At 46.0% G+C, this 9,606-nt stretch overlaps 1 pseudogene; it reads left to right on the forward strand.

Moving 5' to 3' along the window:
- Nucleotides 1-7,341: 7,341 nt before the first annotated feature.
- On the forward strand, nucleotides 7,342-9,524 carry LOC148370910 (uncharacterized; annotated as a pseudogene).
- Nucleotides 9,525-9,606: the final 82 nt, after the last annotated feature.

Consider the following 9,606-nt stretch of genomic DNA (forward strand, 5'->3'; position numbering starts at 1 on the left):
TCAACATAGTTATCCAACAGCGCTCTCTAGGGGACATATTATCAAGGTACTGTAGTAGCTCGTGGTGGGTGCGCGCGGGGTTTGAAGTGCGCAGAAGTTATGATTGATTCATAACATTTTAGTCAACCAAGAGTTTTATATCTGTTCACTAAAAAGTTACAGTTGCACTAAAATGGCCACATTCAACTCGACAAAATGATTCATGTGAGGTACATGTTGAGCTACCGTGTTTTCTGTGACTTTGCAGAAATAAATATATGCCTATTCATTCTGTTTATCTTATCTTTATCTTTTAAGTATAATATAGGACATGTTAATCCAATTAAATCTCTCGTGTAAACAATATTCAATATGCTGTTATTAATGTCAAGGCTAGCCTGGGAACACCTCGGGATCTCGTCGCATGAGCTGGTTGAAGTGGCTGGGGATAGGGAGGTCTGGGCTTCCCTGCTGAGGTTGCTGCCCCCGCGACCCGACCACCGATAAGTGGAAGCTGATGGATGGATGGATGGATGGATGGATGAATGGATGGATGGATGGAGGGATGAATATATGCATTCTATGTTAAACCAGACCGATGGAATATTAACTAAGGCTTTAACAATAAGGAGATGTTTTCGACAAAAATCGATACTTGAAATAGTTGACAATGAATTCTATTTTCGCTATTGGCACCAGACATGTTTTTCCAACAGAGTGAGGCATCACCTAATAAATACAATCTCTGCTGAGCGTCACTTATGCGCAATAGCGTCTCTGTCTCGAACATAAACAAACAAAAAAAAAACGTCTAAAGTTTGGGATAATTTTAGCCTGGATAAAGCAAATAAAAAAAACTAAGCAGACGTTGCGTATCATGGCGGTAACTCGGTTACGCACGAACATTTAAAGAGCATATCGAACAATTGAACAAAACGGAGTCTGACTTGCCTCGGTAAGATTCGAGTAACATTCATGCCAATACTGTTTTGATCACACGCCTTTCACATTATATACTTGTATAGACCGCTATAAACGAGACGATGCCAAAATGTGCCTCACAAATGCAGTTTAAATTAAATAAATGCAGCCCAAAGAACAAACATCTGTTGTCAAAATAATTTTATTTCAAGCTGTTGAGAATTATTGTGTTCTTTTGTTACAGACATTAATTTACTTTAATGAACTTTGGTTAATTAAATCCAAAACCTCGCTTTCCCTCCATTGAATGCACTACGTGTATCTGTCCACCATAGTTGTTAATTTACGACACACTTCAACAGATCAGACAAAAAAAAACAAATTTGATTTTCCTGCAGTGTGAGCTTAGCCATCTTCACAAACAGACCTTTGTTAAGACTCGTCCAAGCTGGATTTTCAAGGTTATATGATAAGATTAGGGTAGAGACATCAGAGTCATGTCAAGTCACATTTATTTCTATAGCCCTTAATCACAAAAATGTCTCAAAGGACTGCACAGGATAACAATGACACAATTACCCAATATTAAACCAACATGCGGGCAAGGAACAACTCAAAACCTCGGCGTGAGGAAAAGGAGAAACATTGAGAAGGGACCTCACAAGTGGTAATCCCCCTTTCAGGATGACCAGGGTGAATTAGAAGTAGCATTACAGTACACAAACATAGTAAACACTCGGTAACATGTTGAAAATTTGTCCGGAAAGTGCATGACAGCAACGACGCCCCCAGCCTGTAAACTAGTGCAGAAAGTCTATGACGGCCACGACGCAGCTTCCCATCTCTGCCAGCTGGTCAATGCAGGCGTTGACATGCTTTAGGTCAAACGCTGGTCCGCTGACTCATCTCAAATCGTCCTTCTCCTTTGTATCACCACCAGGCAGGCAGTCGGAAAAAGACAGGATAATACAGAATATGAGGTGGGCATCAATCATAAGCTTTGGAATAGAAGTGTGTTTTAAGCCTTGATTTAAAAACTTCCATTGAGGTTGCAGATCTTATCTCCGGAGGCAGGGCATTCCATAGCACCGGGGCCCGGGTGGAGAACGCTCTCTAGCCTGCAGACTTCTTGGCTCTCGGATTCACAAGTAAACCGGCATTTTCTGAGCGGAGACTCCGTGCAGGAACATAGGGGGAAATCAATCAGAGCACAATTTTCTGGGAAAGTACTGAATACATGGACATGTTGAAACAACAAATGAATATAGCAAATAATACAAATATGTGAATAATTATAATGTGCATTTCTAACACTTAAATTAATAGTATGACTATCAACTGAATGATGAGATTATTCAATAATTAAACAAATATAACTAGAAAACCAATGCCATTATGATTGCATATTCAGAGACACATTTTGATAATCTAACAGTGACTCACTTAATTTGGCGGAGTCCAATCGTCTTTGTTTTGCTCCACACTCCTTCTTCCTGGACTTCGCTGCAGTGGTTGATATTTTCCTCTTTAATGGCTGCATTTTGGCCCCAGTCTTTGTCTTGGATCTGTTTTTGACCATGATTGTCTAAAATTGATGTAGGCTGACACAGACATGGCGTACTCATCTATGTTTATTTGAAATGTCTAAAAATGAATGCTCTTTTGCAGCTTTTGAAACCAAGGCATGTGGGAGGGGCTCGCAGGTCAGAGCCTACACCTACTTTTTTGAACCAACTTTTTTTTTCTCAAAACTATCTACTTACCACCACCACGTCATACTTTAACATCCGACTCTGCCCACCGACTCCACATACTCTAAAATGATTGGGCTAATAAACTCACAAAAAAACACATTACACACGTCTTCACACCCTAGCTTAACCGCTGGCTCTCGCTTTTCACTGGAGTGGGCTGCCTCGCCGCATTGACCACCAATAACCGCTGCTGAACCCAAAAGTGGCCGCAGTCATCCAGCTTCTATGCCGTCTGTCCTTTGTTCTATGTGATGATGATACAGCTGAGCTGCAGAGATTTCTGGAGACTGGCATTATCGAACAAGTGGGTGCATTGCCGGGGATCTCTAACCTAGTGGTGGCACAAAGCAGCCTCAGATGGCGGCGCCCTCTTCGGCTGCGGCTACAAGTTTTTCACATTTTGGTCATAAAACCCAGTCTTCTACTCAGTTTTTGATGGCGAACATAGTCAACTCAAACTGCAGATTAATATCCGATCACAGGTTTTTGCTGGATATGCGATCATCCAGAAATCAAGTGCTCGTTGCTACGACCACTCTGGAGTGTTTACTTAGCCTCGGAGTGCTACGCCAACAAGACCCAGCGGCCTACAGAGCAGCGGAGCAGAGTGGCAAGAGAAGGCGGTGTGACCGGAGGAGGAAGCGAGGTTGTCAGGCCGGCCTAACAGCTAGGCTAAAGGCTAAACCCTTTTCCTCTCCAACGTTAGCTCTCTGGACAATAAACTGGACCATCTACAACTGGAACTAATATCGAACCGCGAGATGACGAACTGCTGCGCTTTAATTCTGACAGAGACATGGTTAAACTCATCTATCCCGGCTGACGTTGTTAGCATTGTGGGGCAAACTGCATTCCGCGCTGATAGGAACGGCGAACTCGCCCGTAAGAACAGGGGTGGCGGACTATGCATTTATACCAACAACAACCGGTGTAGAATTGCTAGTATAATCTCGAAACACTGCTCACGGGACATTGAACTTTTGACGGTGATTTGCAGACCCTTCTACCACCCCAGTGAGTTTAGCGCTACTATCATAACTGCCGTGTACGTGCCCTACAGTGCTAATACAAAGGAGGCAATGGACGTTCTCTACCAAACTGTGAGTGAACTGCAGCATGCCTACACCTAATGCGTTTTTATTGCTGCTGGGGACTTTCACCAGGCCAACATGAAAACAGTTCTCCCGCATTTCCACCAGCATGTCGACTTTGCCACAAGAGGTAGGAACACATTGGACTTGGCCTATACAAATATCAGAGGAGCATACAGAGCAGCCCCCCGTCCCCACCTTGGCTCATCAGATCACCTTTCTGTTATGCTAATTCCTGCATACAAGCCCCTGCTGACCAGAGAAAAACCTACAGTGAAGCAGGTAAGGGTGTGGACTGAGGGGGCAATGGAGGCACTACAGGACTGCTTTGAATGCACAGATTGGGACATGTTTAAATCAGCTGCCACTTACAACAACAAAATAAACATAGATGAGTACGCCATGTCTGTGTCAGCCTACATCAGTAAATGCGCAGAGGACGTCAGCAACACCAAAACCATCTGCACCCGTGAAAATCAGAAGCCCTGGGTGACTGCTGAGATACGCAAATTGCTAAAGGCACCAAACCTTGCCTTTAAATTTGGTGATGAGGAGGCACTGATATCTGCGAGGGACAACCTGAACCATGCTATTAGACTAGCAAAGCGATCGCACAGTCAAAAAATCCAGGACTTTTTACTCAGCACAACCAACACCAGGGATATGTGGAAAGGCATTCAGGCCATCACCAGATACAAGCCAACCAGCCCCCCAGTGGGGGACACTAGCATGGACTTCCTGAATGACCTCAACAACTCTTTTGGATGGTTTGAGGCACAAAATGGCACCCCTGCAGTGAAAGCGGTTCCACATCAGGACGAAAGAGCACTCCTCCTGGACTCAACTGACGCGAGGAAGACCCTGAAAAGGGTCAACACACGGAAGGCTCCAGGCCTTGACAACATTCTAGGGCGGGTCCTTAGGGAGTGTGCCGATCAGCTGGCTTGTGTCCTAACAGACATTTTCAACACCTCGCTTGACCAAGCCACAGTAACATCAAGTTTCAAGATTATCGACATTATCCCAAACCAGCCCAACCATGCCCCACTTCTCATCAACAAGTTTGTGGAGGTTGTCAGCAGCACCAAGTTCCTAGGGGTGCACATCACAGACAAACTCACCTGGTCCGTGAACACTGCATCACTGGTAAAGAGGGCAGAGCAGCGCCTGTACTTCCTGCGGAGGATGAGGAGAGCCCACCTGCCCCCACCCTCATCACATTCTACAGGCACACCATAGAGAGCATCCTGACTAGCTGTATCTCTGTGTGGTGTGGAGGCTGCAGTGCCTCCGACTGGGGTAGTGTGAGGAGGGTGATGAGGACAGCAGAGAAAATCATCGGGACTTCTCTCCCCTCCATTCAGGACATTGGCCAGAAGCGCTGCCTGTCCCGAGCCAAGAACATCATTAGGGACCCCTCTCACCCCCTTCATGGACTGTTCACTCTGCTAGCCTCTGGGAAGAGGTACTGCAGTGTGCGGTGCAGGACCACCAGGTTCTGCAACAACTTTGTCCCCCTGGCCATTAGACTGTTAAATGGTCAATCACACACATAGTAAGCCTACTCAGCTGCTAATCTGTACATCTGTTTTTTTTTTTTTTTTTTTGTCCTTGCCCTACTGGCAGTTCTCCTATACCGAGCCACTCCTTTGCACATCTGTTCTCCACTGCACTATCGTACTCCAGTGTTATTGTTATTGTATAGTGACTTGTTTACCTGACTGCCCATTTTGCACACCTGGTTAGCTGCTCCTCTTGCACTCTTTGCACTACAGTATAATACTATACATAGCTATAATTATTTAGTATATTATTAGTACTTCAATACTCCAACTCAATACAACATTTTATTTATATCTGTACATTCAAGGAAACTGTGCGGGTCAGATGTATCGACATTTCGTTCTGTATACACGTGTACAAGAATGACAATAAAGTATATCTGAATTTGAATCTGAGAATCTGAATCAGTAGTACCGGACAAATATCCCCTGCCTAGTACAGAAGGGCTCTTGTCCAAGTTTAACGGCTCCAGAATCTTCTCCAAGCTTGACCTCCGCCAGGGTGACCGGCAAGTTCCGCTGCACACAGAGATCCGTAACCTCACTGATTTTGTAACACACATGGGTGTTTACAGGTACACCCGTATGCCTTTTGGACTTAATTCGCCCCCAGCTGCTTCCCCCAAAAAATTATGACCACCATCTTTGCTGGCAGCCCTGGTGTAGTTGTGTACCTGGACAACATCGTGGTGCACTGTGTGACAGCAGCCTCACATGACCACCGCCTCTCCAGGGTGCTTGAGGTGCTCAACCATCACAACCCAGCGCTAAGTGGCGAGAATTGCATCTTTTCCGCACCAGTCGTCCTGCGCCTGCCTGGGCCCTAATGCCCCACTCAGGTGTCCTCATTCCTGGGCATGACAGAATTTTTTCCAGGGTTTTCTTCCACACTACTCCAAGACCATGGCACCGCTGCGCACTCTCCTTATGCAGGATGCTCCCTGGTCCCGGACACCCACCTGCGCCGCAGCAGTTCATCAACTGAAGATGTTATTCCGTAAGATTCAACCAGACCCTCAAAAATGGCTTGAGAGCGCATCTGGGTGCAGGTCATCCTTTCAGCACAGCGCTGCAGAACACTCAACTGCGCTACAGAGCTACACATCATGCCACAACAGGCTGGGACGGGAACTCCAACTTCCACTTGATCGACTGCGGGTCCCAAAGAGGAGATCCCTCCAGGACCAGGAACCTCTGTCCGTGACACAGTGGCAGAGAAGCAACGCCGCATGAAGCACCGCTACAACAAGTGGCGTCGGTTGAGAGGCCCTTCACCTTAGGTGTCGGACTGGATCCGCATTAGCCGGCCCCATCAGTCCCTCAAGTTGCTTTCCTCCTGGTCCCCGCCCCAACAGATAACAGAACAGTTGGTTCCAGCAATGTTCCCTTGGCCGACGGCTCCTGTTGGCATACCAGCTGCTTTAGGCACGTCAACCCGTCATCACCAAAAGAACTGTCCACTGCGGTTGATGCACGCCACACTGTTGGGGACTGGGATTTCCCTCAAGTACCTTCAGAAATTCCACCTTCGGACCGAGGCCCCACCCTGTTTGGGCTTGCCAGGAGCCCCTGTATCTCAGAGATTATGTTCTCAACATAGGTTCAGGTGAGTGGAAGTCGAACCCGCTTACTCAGTTAGGTTGATTACATGACAGACTTAAAGTTTTGTTCCATACTAATATGTTTGAATGTGTTTTGCACTTTAAAAAGGGGGGGGGGTGAATGTGGCAGCAACCACAGCCACAGGGCAGTGTTATCTGACAATATGACGTTTTAACAATTTTTTCGACATTTTTAACAGCAATTAAACACACAATTTCATTATATCATATCCCAACAAAATAAGTTTTTAATCGACATTATAACAGCAATTAAATACTTCTTGGTTGTTTTTTTTGGTTTTTAGCAAATAAACAATGTGAGGTTTGAACAATATAGGCGCTGTGTTCGCTAGCGTAGCTTTCAAGCTGCTAAAGAGGCTAACCCCGGAAGTAAGCATAAGCTGCATACGGTAAAAATAAGTGACGTTCGGAAATGTGCAAAGTTCGACTTCTGAGGGTCTTGGTGAATGAGCGACTTAACGCCGCATTGGAAGACATCTTCGGTCTGCTCAAAAGCACCATCACGGAGTATGAGGAAGAACTTTGCCGATCGAAAAGGAGATCGAGCGTCAACGTCGACTACTGGACGCTTGCGAGTTTCCTGGAGCCTTCAACTTATCAGGTTGTTTACGTTGGTCGTTTGTGACAATTCAGTAAGAAAAGTCAAGTCAAGTCATGTTTCTTTGTGTAGGAGTCTCAAATGGCTGCACAGACCACAGATTGTTGCAAACTGCAGACTATTATTGCAGTATCATATTTTTTAAATATAAATAGGCATAACACAATTGAAACAATGAAGAAGGTATGTAATCACAACAAATTTATATAACAAGATATACATCCACCCATCCAACCATTATCTGCACTGCCTATCCTTTAGCAGACTGCACAAGAAGGCTGGTAGCTGGATTTTGGACCCATGACCTCAGAACAGAGCCGTGGATGAGCTAACCACTCATCAACCGTGCTGCCCCACAAGATATACAGTAATGCATAAATATTATAACATCAGCAATGTCCTTAAGACTGGGCAAAGAGCAGCCGGGGATTTTCAGGGCTGCGTTGACAACTCTCTAAGTTCTTGTGAATTTTTTGAGCCAGTATGACGTCTCACCATCTGTGTTTCTGTCCTCAAGAGATCAAGCCATGTGGAAAAGATTCCTCTTCTCCTCAAAAAAAGGAAGAGATGTCCCACGACAAAGAGGAGGACATAGACCAGCTCGAGTCCTTCAGCCTTAAAGATGAAGTGGCTGGGCTTTTGCGAAAGGCTGAAATTACCAAGTTTCACGTGAAAATTGAAGATGAAGACAACAAGACTCAGTGGTCAGAGATCAGGAAGGCATGCTGGCAAGTTTTAGATTCAGAATTTCCAGAATTGGAGCTAATATATAAGCAGTCCATTCCTCAGGCCAGGAGCTGAGAGAGTACTGCTGTCGGACCGCGAGGACGACACAATGTCGGAATGGAACGAAACCGACGGCAGTGAGGAATCGGGACAGGAAGCCAAGAACTGCAAAAAAAACTGCCAAGACCTCTGCGTGCTCCCTTTGCAGCAAAAGCTACAGCCGCAAGGACAGCTTCATCCGGCACATCTGAGGCCACACGGGCGAAAAACCCTTTGCCTTGCTCCACTTGCAGCAAAAGATTCAAGTACCGCTATGAGATCAGCCGCCACATGAAGATTGACACCGGAGAGAAACCCTTCAACTGCTCCGTCTGCGGAAAAACCTTCAGCCGCCGCGAACACTTTCGGTCGCACACGCGCAGCCACACAGGAGAGAAACCGTTTGGCTGATCTGCCTGCGGTCGAAGTTTCAGCCAGCAATCGCACTTTGCGGCTCATTCCCGAACGCACTCTGGCATCAAGCCTTTTCCTTGCCCTGTATGCGGGAACCGTTTCCCGCTCAAGTGCGTGTTGATGGCGCATTTGAGGACGCACACTGGCGAGAAACCCTTCACTTGTTCATATTGCGCTAATTCCTTTCAAGCCTTGATATATGAAGAAAAAAAAATCATAAAAGAGCAACCATCCATCCATCCATTATCTGTACCGCTTATCCTCAGTAGGGTCGCGGGGGTGCTGGAGCCCATCCCAGCTGTCTTAGGGCAGCTGGCAGGGGACACCCTGAACTGGTTGCCAGCCAGTTGCAGGGCACACAGGGACAGACAATTCGCTCGCTCATTCACACCTAGGGACAATTTGGACCGGCCAATTAAACTGACATGCATGTTTTTGGAATGTGGGAGGAAACCGGAGTGCCCGGAGGAAACCCACGCAAGCACGGGAAGAACATGCAAACTCCACACAGGAGGTTCGATCTCATGACCTCAGAACTGTGCCGCACACTCACTAACCACTGCGCCGCCGTGCTGCCTATAAAAGAGCATCAGAACATGAAAAAAACATTTCAAAATTAGATTACCACACAATAAACATTAAATTACAGGCACATCATGTAAAAAAATAAGGGAAATAATAAGAATATTAATTTACCTTTTAACTTTAACTGTGGACACAAATAGCATGCCCGGATTCACTCATACGCAGCGGGTTGCCGGCTTTACAGAGCAGGAAGAGGACACGAAGAGTATGCTGGGATTCATGTTGCCAAGTAGAACTCTGGGAGCGGCGAATGGCTGCGCATACTGTACTGTATTTTTGATTTTGTATCCTGAAACGTCTTTGTAACTTGAAACA

Source organism: Urocampus carinirostris, chromosome 2 (genome assembly GCF_059441175.1).
Source record: "Urocampus carinirostris isolate Australia breed hairy pipefish chromosome 2, RoL_Ucar_1.0, whole genome shotgun sequence".
Taxonomy (NCBI): Eukaryota; Metazoa; Chordata; class Actinopteri; order Syngnathiformes; family Syngnathidae; genus Urocampus; species Urocampus carinirostris.